Raw genomic sequence first — 13,628 nt, forward strand, 5'->3', positions numbered from 1 at the left:
TTAAATGTAAAATGTAAAAAAATGTAAAATGTAAATGTCAACAGGCAGTAGAATGTTGAATGGGGTGTCTAGCTTGATGTGAGACCAAATGAGAGCTTTTGGAGTGACAGGTCCGCCATATTGGCAGTATTTTGCTGCGCACCAGAGAGCACCATATTGTTTTCTACAATGCATTAGGTAGACACAACGAAATGCTCCGTCTTGGACGTTATTGGATACATATGAGAAAAACATCATAAAGATGGATTTAACTGAGTTTGACCAGTTTATTCGACTTTTATTATGACTTTTGGAATTTTTCGTTCATGCGTAAAATCTTCATGGACACGTGAGCTACACCATGCTAGCCAAAGTTGTTAATTCGATAGAAGAAATGGACATTCTAAAACAAAACAACGATTTATTGTGGAACTAGGATTCCTGGCACTGCATTCTGATGAAAGTTCATCAAAGGTAAGGGAATATTTATGATGTTATTTCATATTTGTGTAGACTTTTTGGACTCCAACATGGCGGAGAATGGCTGAGCGCTGTCTCAGATTATTGCATGCTGTGCTTTTTACTAAAGTTATTTTTTTAAATCTAACACAGCGGTTGCATTAAGAACCAGTGTATCTTTAATTATATGTGCAACATGTATTTTTCAGCAAAGTTTATGATGAGTTTTTCTGTTAGATTACGTGGCTGTCTAAAATTTCTCCGGACATTTTGGTGCCATTTGTGACCATGGCTGCAATGTAAAACCACGATTTGTTGTAAATATGCACATTTTCGAACAAAACATAAATGTATTGTATAACATGATGTCATAAGACTGTCATCTGATGAAGTTGTTCAAAGGTTAGTGATTAATTTTATCTCTATTTGTGGGTTTTGTGAAAGCTATCTTTGCGGTGAAAAAATGGCGTTGTGTGTTGGGCTATTGTGGTGAGCTAACATAAATATATGTTGTGTTTTCGCTGTAAAACATTTTAAAAATCGGACACGTTGGCTGGATTCACAAGATGTTTATCTTTCATTTGCTGTATTGGACTTGTGATTTCATGAAATTATATGATATCCCTGTGGCGCTAGGCTAGGCTATGCTAGTCAGCGTTTCTGATGAGAATGATCCCGGATCCGGGATGGGTGGTCCGTTTAACAGACACACACCCTTCCTCCCTTTGTCTTGCCCGAGTCTGCTGCCATGTCCTCGTTCAGCCACGACTCTGAGAAACATAGGATATCACAGTTTTTCAGGTCCCGTTGATAGGATAGTCTCGAACGGAGTTCATCCAGTTTGTTTTCCAGTGACTAAACGTTCGCCAATAGAACAGAGGGCAATGGCGGTCTATTTGCTCACCGACCTAGTCTCGTCAGGGTGCCGGCTCGCTTGCCCCTCTTTCGAGCCCTGGGGATTAAGACCTGGTTCAGAGTAAGCAGAACGTCCAGGGCTGCTGACTCGTTTAAGTAGTCATTTCCATCCAAATTGAGCTTAGTGATTGAGCTTAGTGATCCGGTCATAAGAAATGATGGCGGAGACATTATGTACAAAACAAGTTAAGATCAGCATCATCATCGATTTAATGGAGAGCCGCTGCCATCCTCAAGCAGATTCAAGGAAATAGGAGGGATTCTCTCTCTGTATTCACTGTTCTACCTTTCTCCTGCTCACTGCTCTCTGCCTGGGCCTGCTTGGGTTGCAGGCTGGGGCTGGCCCTGAGTGACTGGGCTGGGGACTGGCTGATAGAAATGGAGGAGCTCTGGGTAGGGTGACGTGTGGTGCTGTGTGTCTTGTTGGGAAACCATTCCTGCAGCAGGCTTGGCTAAAGTTACACTTGCTAACACAAAGCCCAGTTCTCTTCAAGGAAGAAATGCATGAAAAATGTCCCTTAAGATTAAAACAAAGCAATGTGTAAACTAATACTAGTACTCTTTTAGTACAATTGATGGCAGTTCTTCAGGCAGCCTTTGCCAGCTATGATTATCTTGGTCCTCTTTATTTCAACAGAGCAGCAACTTTTCACAAAGACTACATTGGCTCATCTAAATCCATGAAGTAGAGTCTAGACTTGTAGCCTGCCTAGGACTCTCCTTCCCTTCATTATATCTAGAGGTTGTGTTTGGCCAGTGTGTAAGTGAATGGACTAGACTGTGTTTTTTTGATGGTGCTGTTGATGGGTCCCTTAGTTCTCTTCGATCCGCCAGTGCTGTGTGTACAGAAATCCACACAAATTAAACTCTGAGCACATGGGGTTGCATTGGCAAAGCACTTCTGTTCCTGGTGATTTATCAGTTCAGCCATTGTAGAGTGAGGTTGGGCTACGCTTGGCAAGGATGATAAGCCAAACAATGCAGATAATTGGATGTACTTTCATTTACATGTTTTCTGTAGAAGTGTTGTTGTTTTTCTTTTAAGATGTATGACTTTAAATCACTGTAATTGTGGCTCACTTAGTACTAAACATTTCTAATCAACCGGTTTATTTACTTCCCTATAAATTGGTTCCCTCTCAACCCTTTGCCATGACTCCAACAGGCCTTACCCTGCTGGCTGAGCCAAGCGTCCGGTCCGTTCTGGCCCGACAATGAGCAGCCATCTTTAATGCTGTAAAATGTTCCTAAACTGCCCTGCTCATTTCCCCAAATGACAGAGGTCCCTGAGAGAGATGCTGAGCCTCAGCCCAGAGAGATGGAGAGGCCAGGTTGATCTACTGCCAAGCCCCTTCTCCCTGTCCTATCATGGCCCGTCATGTGGAGAAGCTGGAGCCCTTCTCCTCATACCCTCCTATACATTGACAGCTCTACTGGCGTGGCGCTTTGGGCTCGCCCGGTTGGTCAGGAAGCAGATTTACTGCCCAATGACTGACCGTCTCATTGGCTGTCTGAGTTACGCTCCAACACTCAATGGCCAAAGAGTCATCAATAGCTCGTTTTTAGGTTGTTGCCTCTTTTAGCGTCTCCATCGCATACAGTGGTGCTGCTGGACCATTACTCCTCCTAACTTTTGTTTTGCTGAGGTTAGAGCTTTGAGCACTGCATTTAGTTACCCCTGACTGGCTGATGATGGCTGTTTCAATTGATGTGTGTTCAGGAAAAGAGCATTAAAGACCCAATAGGCTATCTTTACAGTAGATCCCATTTAACTTCTTTCGACCCTGGGACATTGATTTCACAACCATCATGTATGTGGGGTGCCCCACCCCCACCCCTGAAGGAATTTAGTTTTTACCCAGCAGCCCGCCATGAAATTATATATTGGGTAAACACTGCCCTATGAATTGATTATATACTGTACATGACCTCTCTTAACTCTCTCTTTCTCTCCGTCTCGCTCTCCCCCAGCTGCTGGACATGAAAGTGTTTGTGGACACAGACTCAGACATCCGTCTGCTCAGGCGTCTGAAGAGGGACATATCGGAGCGCGGCCGTGACATCAGCGGAGTCATCAAGCAGTACAACAAGTTTGTCAAGCCTAGCTTTGAGCAGTACATCGAGCCCACTGTACATGTGGCTGATATTGTGGTCCCCAGGGGTGAGTGGTTTGTAGATAGCTACTACCACAGTAGTTTCTTTAGGTTCAATTCAGAATAATACAAGTATTGTACAAATACTTCTGAAAACTATAGCGATTCTGCTATAAAAGAGCAATGTGTGTATGTATTGGCCATTTCAGGGGGTGAGAACTTTGTTGCCTTGGATCTGATTGTTCAGCATGTTCACAGTCAGCTTGAAAAGGTATGTGTGAATCTCCAATACCTCTTCCCATAGACCCTAACGTGAAAGCATGGAGGAGTCCCTCCTATCTCTGTACATGTTGTCATCTCTCTGGCTCACACCATGCCCAGAGTTTGTGCATGCCAGCCTGACATGACCCCTATCCCATGGTTCATGACTAGGACAAGGAGTTTTTCCTGACGACCTTTCCTATCAAGAAAAACTATTGGTGCTACCCATGACCTCTGAACCCTGTCCTATCCCTCAACATGGGTGCATCATTTCTGGATTAATGAAATGATTGATGATGAGTCTCATTCTCTAGGAGTGCTCAAGACTACGTCCTATTGTACTATGTCCTACTAGGTCCTATTGAAACCAGCCGACTCAAACTCAGTTGTCTTGTATATGCACTGTTTCAATCTGGTATCCAAAAGTAATCCTGAATTCTCAGAGGCTAGTCTCCAAGTAGAAGTTGACCCAACCAGTTGCCCATTCCACTTCTGCCCTCTAGTGGTCAGGATTCACCAACACACGTTATGAATTTGTCATGTAGATTGTCTGTCTGGTATCAGGCTGAACTAAACTCAACGCTTTCTCTTCACCAAGGGCCTCCTAACGAGTGGATTTATAACCGAGGGGCTATTCCTCATACTTTACATGCGTGCGTGTCAAGGGCATCCCATTTATCTGTCAGCGCCATGACCCATATGCTCCGACTTCCATCTTTAATACTTTGCTCTCTGCTGGTAGGCCCCTTTTATGGTCCCTACAAACCATGATCTACACTGAGTGTACAAAACATTCGGAACACCTGCTCCTTCCATGACAGACTGACCAAGTGAATCCAGGTGAAAGCTATGATCCCTTATTTATGTCAAATCAATAAGTTAGATCAGTGTAGATGAAGGAGACAGGTTAAAGAAGGATTTTTAAGCCTTCAGACAATTGTGACATGGATTGTGTAAGTGGGCCATTCAGAGGGTGAATGCCTTTGAACGGGGTATGGTAGTAGGTGCCAGGTGCACCAATTTTAGTGTACCAAGAACTACAACGTTGCTGGGTTTTTCACGCTGAACAGTTTCCCTGTGTATCAAGAATGTCCACCTCCCAAAAGACATCCAGCCAGCTTGACAAACCTGTGGGAAGCATTGGAGTCAACATCCCTGTGGAACGCTTTTGACACCTTGTAGAGTCCATGCCCCAACGAATTGAGGCTGTTCTGTAGGCCAAAGGGGGTGCAACTCAATATTTTTGGTTACTGTACCACCAACTGAATTTTTCTCTGCCCGGAGTACCTCCTTGTGCATTTTACCAGTAGGCCTATGGTCTCGGGAGTCCTCTCTTTTACCCACCCGTCGGCGTGTGGGTAAAAGAGCAAGATATCAAGAGACAGCATGTGCTAAAGAGAAAGCAAAAAGTGTGTGTGCACGTGCCTGCGTTTGTGAGGATTTGTCGATTACGGGATCTCTGTAATAAAATACCATTGTGTCTGGTGTGGATCAAATAATGAATGGTGTCCAGTGGAGAGAGACGGCSGCCGCTCGTCCTCCATACATCACTGTGAGTGTCTGATGATGATGAGGACAGGGCCTGTTGTAGCCTAATGAACCAGAACACCCTCCACTAAGAGACATCATATAGCAAGACTGCTGAGCCCACTATAGTACTTCTCTTCAGGAAAGCCCCAGGTTTGGGGGCATTCTGTATGACATGTACTGGATGTTAGGTAGGAACCATTTTGGTTTCCGACTATAAAACAAGTAAAGCAAATATGATGCCCCTATATGGGATTTTCATATGGAAAAGGAGCTGAAAACCGTATTGCAAAAAAAATGTATTGCCCAGATAATGTACATTTCAAATTAAATTCACTCGGCTGTTCACTGGGCCTTGCTGTGAGATCAGCGCACCAGAACGTAACCTGATCTGATGCATGATTATACCTTCATGTAGAAAGCTACCGGTTCATTTGAAATGATGGAAATACAAGCTGCATTACATGGAAATGGGAAACCAGTAAAGGTACCCAGAGCTTATCAGATGAAACGCTGTCTGTCTGTGTGATTCATGGAAAAATGGAGGGGAATGTAATATCATTGCATGTCATCAACGGGAAGGATGTTTGTGTTGATTTAAAAGGGTGGTGGGGACTGGGGACATTTGGCTTTGTTTGGAAGGTTGGAATGGCTTGTCTCATTTCATTTCARGAGTTATGTTTTGTTTTTATTTCTCTCCTCCCTGTGTCTGTGCGTGTGTGTAATGAAATACTTGCTAAACCCTGGCCGAATGCACTCTAACCATCTCAGCGTGAAATCACAGAGGTATGACTGCCACGCCCCCCACCCCATCTATCTACCCCCCCCCCCTTCCTTGTGGTACCTGTCTTTTATTCTGTTTCCTGTCAGCTCAGAGAGCACATCAAAGAAAAAAGATGTGCCCAGTCTGAAGGATTACTGACTTAGACCAAACAACTTATCGTACCAAATATTGTTGACATGCTCAATTAATGAAAATGCCAAGAGAAATGTTTGTGTAAACTAAATGAAAGGCTGTCCATCTCCTTTCTTCCACACTGTCAGTCATGAAAACTATCGCTAACTCCATGAGGATGACATCTGTATGGTTCCACTGAGCTCTGGTTAAATTGGAAGATGTCATGGATTGATCACTTTGCGGTAGCTGCAAGTAGATGTAATGAATTCCTTGTTATCGAAAGATCAGAAGCTAACATCTAACATCACATTAACCAAGGACCGAGTATAACATCACATTAACCAAGGACCGAGTATAACATCACATTAACCAAGGACCGAGTATAACAATCACATTAACAAGGACCGAGTATAACATCACATTAACCAAGGACCGAGTATAACATCACATTAACCAAGGACCGAGTATAACATCACATTAACCAAGGACCGAGTATAACCTTGAGTTATTCCTCCATGTTTATCAGGTGACCTCACACTAAGGCCATTGAAAATATTTTCAAACAACTCCTCCCAGTCAGACTTGTAACCATTGAAATGTCGTCTGGTCCTGAAGCCGCCCCCTTGCTGAACAGGGGCCCTAACCCCCCCTAGCCCCCCCACCCAGGGCCCCTTCTCAGCCTGCCCTCACACCACCTCCCTGCCCTATCAGCTTCTCCACAGAGATCATAGGGCATCTACTCTGTCCTGCTGCCGTCTAATTGTTGTATTTTCTTTCTTCTCTTTGTCATCTCTCTTGTTCTTGCAAAATGAATATTTGTCACCTTCTGCAGAGGAAACTCCGCTGGGATATGTGAGGATAAACTCTTGCGTCTTCATCTCTTTGGGGGGGGGGGGGATCCTCTCCACCTCATTTCCATGTATTTAATGATCTGTTAACATTTCATCCAGAACCAAAGCCAAACCTTTGTTTGCTGTCATTGCTGTTTTCCCAAGATATCGTTTTTCATATATCTCTTAACCAACTGCTTGATTCTTTTTCTTTCTGATTTGTACACTCTTAACTGGCCTGTATTTTGGTAACAGATACATAAATTTAAAAAAATACAGTACTAAAGTATTTAGAGGGAGTTGTCTTGGCTTCTTGTATTGGCAACAACATTGCAGAACATATAGCAAAGTGCTCAATTGCTTTATGGCATTTCTATTTCTAAATAGAACCACTGTTTAGTACTGTACAACGCAAGTTATTTTCTAGATTCTAAATGGTCCTAGTGTTCCATTGTCTGCCAGTAAAGCACCATATACTCCAGACTGTCCCAGAGAAGCCTGTTCAAGCATTGCTGTTGCCAGGATCTGCGCACAAATACCCCTCTCCTCACTTTGCCTGGCTGTGCAGCCGTGAGCTCCAAACATGTTCACGAGGAGGAAAATAAAATATCCCAGTGGTATCTTACTTTTGTCTCCCTGGCTTGACTGCTGTCTCTGTGTGTTGTTGTAGTACTATGAACTCCCCAGCAGTGGTCTGTCGGTGTTGTAGTACTGTGAACTCCCCAACAGAGGGCAGTGGTCTGACTGTCTCTGTGTTGTGTAGGTCTGCTCTGGCCTTGGCCCACCAGGGACAGCCCCTACCCAAGACCCTCAGCGTTACGGAGGGCACCCCACAGGTCCACGGCATGCACACCATCATCAGGTAAGACCATAGAGGTTTGGAAGAGCGCTGGGGCCCGGTTTCTCACCCTGTCAACACTGTTTCTGCACTGCCACGAGTTTATAATGAATATACACCCAGTGMCCAGGTTATTAGGTTCTCGAATGTTTTGCTCCCTCAGACAGTGAGTCACATGGCTGTGGCTTGCTATATATAGCAGGCATTGAGGCATTGTTACTGTTCTGAACGTTAGAATGGGCAAAACGAGTGACCTAAGCAACTTTGAGCGGGGTATGATCATCAGTGCCAGGCACGCCGGTTCCAGTATCTCAGAAATGTCCGGCCTCCTGGGCTTTTCACGCACGATAGTGTCTATGATTTACCGAGAATGGTGCGACAAACAAAAAACATGCAGTCCAGTGGGTGAAAACTGCTTGTTAATGAGAGGTCAAATGAGAATGGCAAGAATCGTGCACGCTAAAACTGGCAAATAACAACTGTGGTTTGCAGAACGGCAACTCGGAATTCACAACTCGTCGGTCCTTGTTGCGGATGGGATATTGCAGCAGACGACCAAACGTTTTCACTCCTATCAACTAAAAACAAGAAGAAGCGGCTCCAGTGGGCACGCGATCACCAACACTGGACAATTGAGTAGTGGAAAAAGATCACCTGGTCCGACGAATCCCGGTTCCTGTTGCGTCTTGCTGAAAGCGGAGTCAGGATTTGACGTTAACAGCATGAGTCCATGGCCCCATCCTGCCTGGTGTCAACGGTACAGGCTGCTGGTCTAATGGTGTGGGGGATGTTTTCCTGGCTCACGGTAGGTCCCTTGATATCAATTGAGATACGTTTGTACGCTACACCTTGTAGAATCAATGCCCCAAAGAATTCAGGTTGTTCTGGAGGCAAAGTTGGGTCCGACCCCATACTAGATGGGTCTACCTAATTAACTGGCCACTGAGTGTACATGCTCACACCCTCACTCCAAGGCCTTGTCCCCTAACCGTGTGTGTGTGTGTGTGCAGGAATAAGGACACTAATCGTGACCAGTTCATCTTCTACTCCAAGAGATTAATGAGGCTCCTGATAGAACATGCCCTCTCCTTCCTGCACCTCAAGGTGAGTGGCCCTGCAAATGCATGGCCAATTCTATATCGCCCCCTGTGCACAACCATACACTAATATTGGTCTCTACTCTCTTCTTTTCCTCTCATCCTCTCTAGCCTGTGCAAGTGGAGACTCCCCAAGGTTCCATCTATGAAGGGAAGAGACTCTGTGGTAAAAGGGTAAGGCTCTATGCTGATACCTCTCCACTTTCACACAGGGTTTTGGGCCCTAAACTGCAATAAAGTATCAATGTACTCCCTGATACTACATTACAGCAAAATTGTCACAATCATACTGATTGCTAATTGTCATTCTTGGCCAGAGATTTTGCAGTGGTTAAACTAGTGTTTTCTCTCTCCAGTCCTTGTCTTCATCACCATTGAATCTGCTTTGTTAACGTGTGTTTTTACTAGACGCCTGCATTGAAAATGTCTTGTCACAAAATGTGTGGCAGTGTGAATGGGCCAGAGAAAATCATTAATTTCACTCAAGTTATGGGAATGTGTTTGCGTGGCTCTCAGTGGTAGCAGCTCTGTTAGACAGCAGGGTTATTATGACTATATTACTCTACTGCAGATGTCTATCTCCTACCATCAGGTTCTGTAACATTGAACTCACCATGCTGATCCTTCAGGCTGCTCAATGGATGTTTACTTGCAAACTAAACTGTGAGGGAGTGTAAAGCCTGGAATGCAATTTAATTGTGTGTGTGTAGATCACAGGCGTGGCCATACTGAGAGCAGGGGAGACCATGGAGCAGGCTCTGATGTTTGTGTGTAAAGACATTCGCCTGGGGAAGATCCTCATCCAGACCAACCATGACACTGGAGAGCCAGAGGTAGCACACAAATAAATCAGTCCTGTAGTTCACCAAGGCTTCTGTGTGTTTTGTGTGGCCCTCTGTCTGTGTTGCAAGGCTTCACGCACACCCAGACATTAACCTTTCAACTCTGAGACCCTAAAGCAGGAGTGTATGGTTGTATCGGTCATCTGTTTTGTCTGTGGCTTCATTCAAGGCTAGGTGTCAGTCTCATGGCTAACTAGCCTCATTGACCTCAGGTTCACTTCCTCATCAGGGTCACAGACTATCCATATCTATGAGATAATACTGTATGATGTCAGTCTTCACGCTTTGGCCGTTTCTTCTTCAGCTGTACTGGTTTCGTTCACAACAGATGCTCAAATCGTGACATTTTAAGTTAATAAAATCCACAAATMAAGACCTTGTATAAAATGTTATTTGACCACTGCTGTCCTATGTTCCCTGTCCAGCTCCACTACCTGCGTCTGCCTAAGGACATCAGTGAGGACTATGTCATCTTGATGGACAGCACTGTGTCCACTGGGGCTGCTGCTCTAATGGCCGTCCGAGTGCTGCTGGTCAGTTCTACTTTATTCTTTCTCATTCTACTCCTCTGGTCTAGTCGAATATTCTCGTGTTAGTCTGGATGACCACAGCAGCAGGATATGGAGGAGAGATTGGGATGCTTGTTTGCTGTCATGAAACATGTTTTAGTTCAGTAAGTTTGAGGCTCTGTCTCATTGTGATAAGGCTGCAGAGCTAAAAGGTACAGCTCTTGTGCTTTAGCCTTCTCCCCCTTGTGAAATGGAAACATCTGGGGTCAATAATTGCCGTCCACTATGGTGGCCAAAGTCCATGGTTCTGTTTGCCCTCAGAGAGCAAACTTCACCTCCAGGTCAATCCAATACTTTTCTCCCATGACAATCTCTGCAAAAGATATTCATGGTCGTGTGTGTTTGTCACTAGAAGCATTGGTTGTAGTATGCATGTTATATTTGACAATAAGGTGCAGAAGACATCAGACTAACCCAATTAAGGAGCACGTTTTGACAGGTAGTGGGAACTGGGAAGAACTTGAGATCTCTCCAAGTCTGGCTATGGTTGCCACCCATGTGTATGTCTGACACCCTGTAGGACCATGAAGTCCAGGAGGATAAGATCTTCCTGCTGTCTCTACTGATGGCAGAGATGGGCGTCCACTCTGTGGCCTACGCCTTCCCCAAGGTCCGCATCATCACCACCGCCGTCGACAAGAATGTCAACGACGAGTTCCACATAATCCCTGGCATTGGTGGGTGTCTCTCACACTCTCTCACACACACACAAATATCCACATTTTCCTTCATAACTGTGGCCTCATGCTAATCCAGTGAGTAAGCTGTTTGACTGATCTTAAGTGATATGGCATTGTGTGATGACCTAATCACAAATTGAAAACATCCAGATTGTCAGATGTAGCTGGTTCCACAGCTCTGTTGTGAATCAACCCAGACTCCGACCCACGTGTTTCATCAGCAGGGCCACTGATCACACACCCCTCATTGTCACTAGTCCAAGTCAACACGACTGACTCTCCTCTCTCTTCAGCCAGGTAATTTCGAGGATCGTTATTTTGGGACGGACGCTCCCTCGGACTGGTATGAGAGTGATGAAGGTATGGATTACTGAACTGTTTTGGAAGAGGAGGGAGGGGCGGTCAGCACACGAGCACATGCATGCCCTTGACCAGCTCCTAAGAGCTCTGGACCCCCCCTCAGCTGCCCATCTTGGGCACCGCCCTGTGCCAACTCCTCCCCTCTGAGTGAGGTGAAAGGTCATGAGGTGGAAATGTGATATTAACTTAGCTAGTGACACCCAGAGCCATGTATTTTTAGAGCTGGGCCATTATGGTTTCTGCATTATGACTCATTTTTATATGACACTACAACATTTTTATTTTTTTATTTTTTTGTCCCCAATTTTGTGATATCCAATTGGTAGCTATGACCTTGTCTCATCGCTGCAACTCCCCAATGGGCGGGAGAGGCGAAAGTCGAGACATGCGTCCTCCGAAATATGACCCGCCGAGTTARGCTGCCTCTTAACACACTGCTCGCTTAACCCGGAGGTCAGCCACACCAATGTCGGAGGGAACACTGCTTGCAGGCGCCCAGACACAAGGAGTTTTTATGGAAAGGAAAGCTCCCCGGCCAAACCCTCCCCTAACCCGGATGGCACCTGCCATGACCGGGAGCCCCATAGGATCAAACCCCAGGCTGTAGTGGCGCATCAGCACTGTGAAGCAGTGCCTTAGACCACTTTGTCACTCGGAAGGCCCAACATTACAGCATTCTATAGCAGCCATGTTAGTGCCCCATTAACATTACATGAGGAATATGTAAGGAATAATCGAGGGGCTATGCATTCTATGGAAAATAATAAACGGCGTGGAAGGTGTGTTCCAAGAACGGCGTGGAAGGTGTGTTCCAAGTGGCACTAACCTTCCATGGAGTTGCATTATTTTACAGTGAACGCATAGAGCCCCAAATTGATTGTCCCTTTTATACCATGGCTATAATTTAACACATTTGCCACTAGAAATGTGCATTTGCAGATAGAAATATGTTTATCCACTTAAGTAGCTAGCAAGTTTACTAGATAGCTACAGTAGTTGCATTGGTAACCAAACCAGCAGACTTGCTAGTTTAGCTAACCAAACCATCAATGCTAGCTTGCTATTATGAAAATCAAATTCAACAATACCAATAATGTTTTCAACTTGACTTTTTCTTTCAAAAGCAGCTCAAACATAGAACATGTAAGAATGAACTATAGCCATTGAATTATACCGTGCTGATATACCGTGCGTTATAGGGAAATAATGCACACTCTAGAATGACCTTCAAGCCAATCAGAAACAAGTATTCAACAGTGCCATGGTATAAAATGTCTAGAATGAGCATTATGAAGCATTTACATGACACTTTCCAATTACATATGTAAATAATGCTATGTAACCGAATGTCTGAAATTAGAACAATATTCAACATTCTAAAATTTGGCKCAACTCTCTATATACATGGCTCTGGTGATACCTATAAGCCCATACACATCTATTCACTGATAAGAATACTTGATTTGTGATTATGCTTGTTTGACGACGGCGCAAGACCTGTGAAGTAGGAGAAGAGTCGCGAGAAATGAAAAAGCCTCTGTTGGGTTAAAGGATTACAATTTTTTTGGTACTTTTGATGTTTACCTATTGAGGGGACCCTTAGTCATTGAGTGACACATAGAAATAGTTCAGATGACAAATGACACCACACTATGACATCAGGGAGGAGGAGAAAACCGTATGTATCTGTTAGTGCCATATCTTAACTGTGCTTCAATAACATGAAGATGAAATATATATGGTGATGGCTGTTGTTACTTATAGGGGAGACTTTGTCTTACATTTACATTTACATTTAGTCATTTAGCAGACGCTCTTATCCAGAGCGACTTACAATTGGGCATTTCACCTATGATATCCAGGGAGACAACCACTTTACACTAGTGCATCTAACTCTTTTTAAGGGGGGGGGGTTAGAAGGATTACTTATCCTATACTATGGTATCCTTAACGAGGTGGGGTTTCAGGTGTCTCCGGAAGTGGTGACTTGACTCCGCTGACCTGGCGTCGGTGAGGGAAGTTTGTTCCACCATTGGGGTGCCAAGCAGCGAACAGGTTTGGACCTGGGCTGGCGGGAAACCTGTAACTTCCTCAGAGGTAGGGGGCGAAGCAGGCCAGAGGTGGATGAACGCAGTGCACCTTGTTTGGTGTAGGGCCTGTCAGACCTGAAAGGTACGGAGGTGCCGTTCCCACTCACCAGCTTCGTTCTAACATCAGCTGTCAACGAGCAGCCCCATCTGTAAATAGCAACCCAACTCCTCACCCATATTGTATTTTATT

General features: G+C 44.7%; 1 pseudogene; it reads left to right on the forward strand.

Moving 5' to 3' along the window:
* LOC111954100 (uridine-cytidine kinase-like 1) overlaps positions 1–11,362 on the forward strand; it is a 29,031-nt pseudogene extending 17,669 nt beyond the window's left edge.
* Positions 11,363–13,628: the final 2,266 nt, after the last annotated feature.

The sequence above is a fragment of the Salvelinus sp. IW2-2015 genome, linkage group LG28 (genome assembly GCF_002910315.2).
Source record: "Salvelinus sp. IW2-2015 linkage group LG28, ASM291031v2, whole genome shotgun sequence".
Taxonomy (NCBI): domain Eukaryota; kingdom Metazoa; phylum Chordata; class Actinopteri; order Salmoniformes; family Salmonidae; genus Salvelinus; species Salvelinus sp. IW2-2015.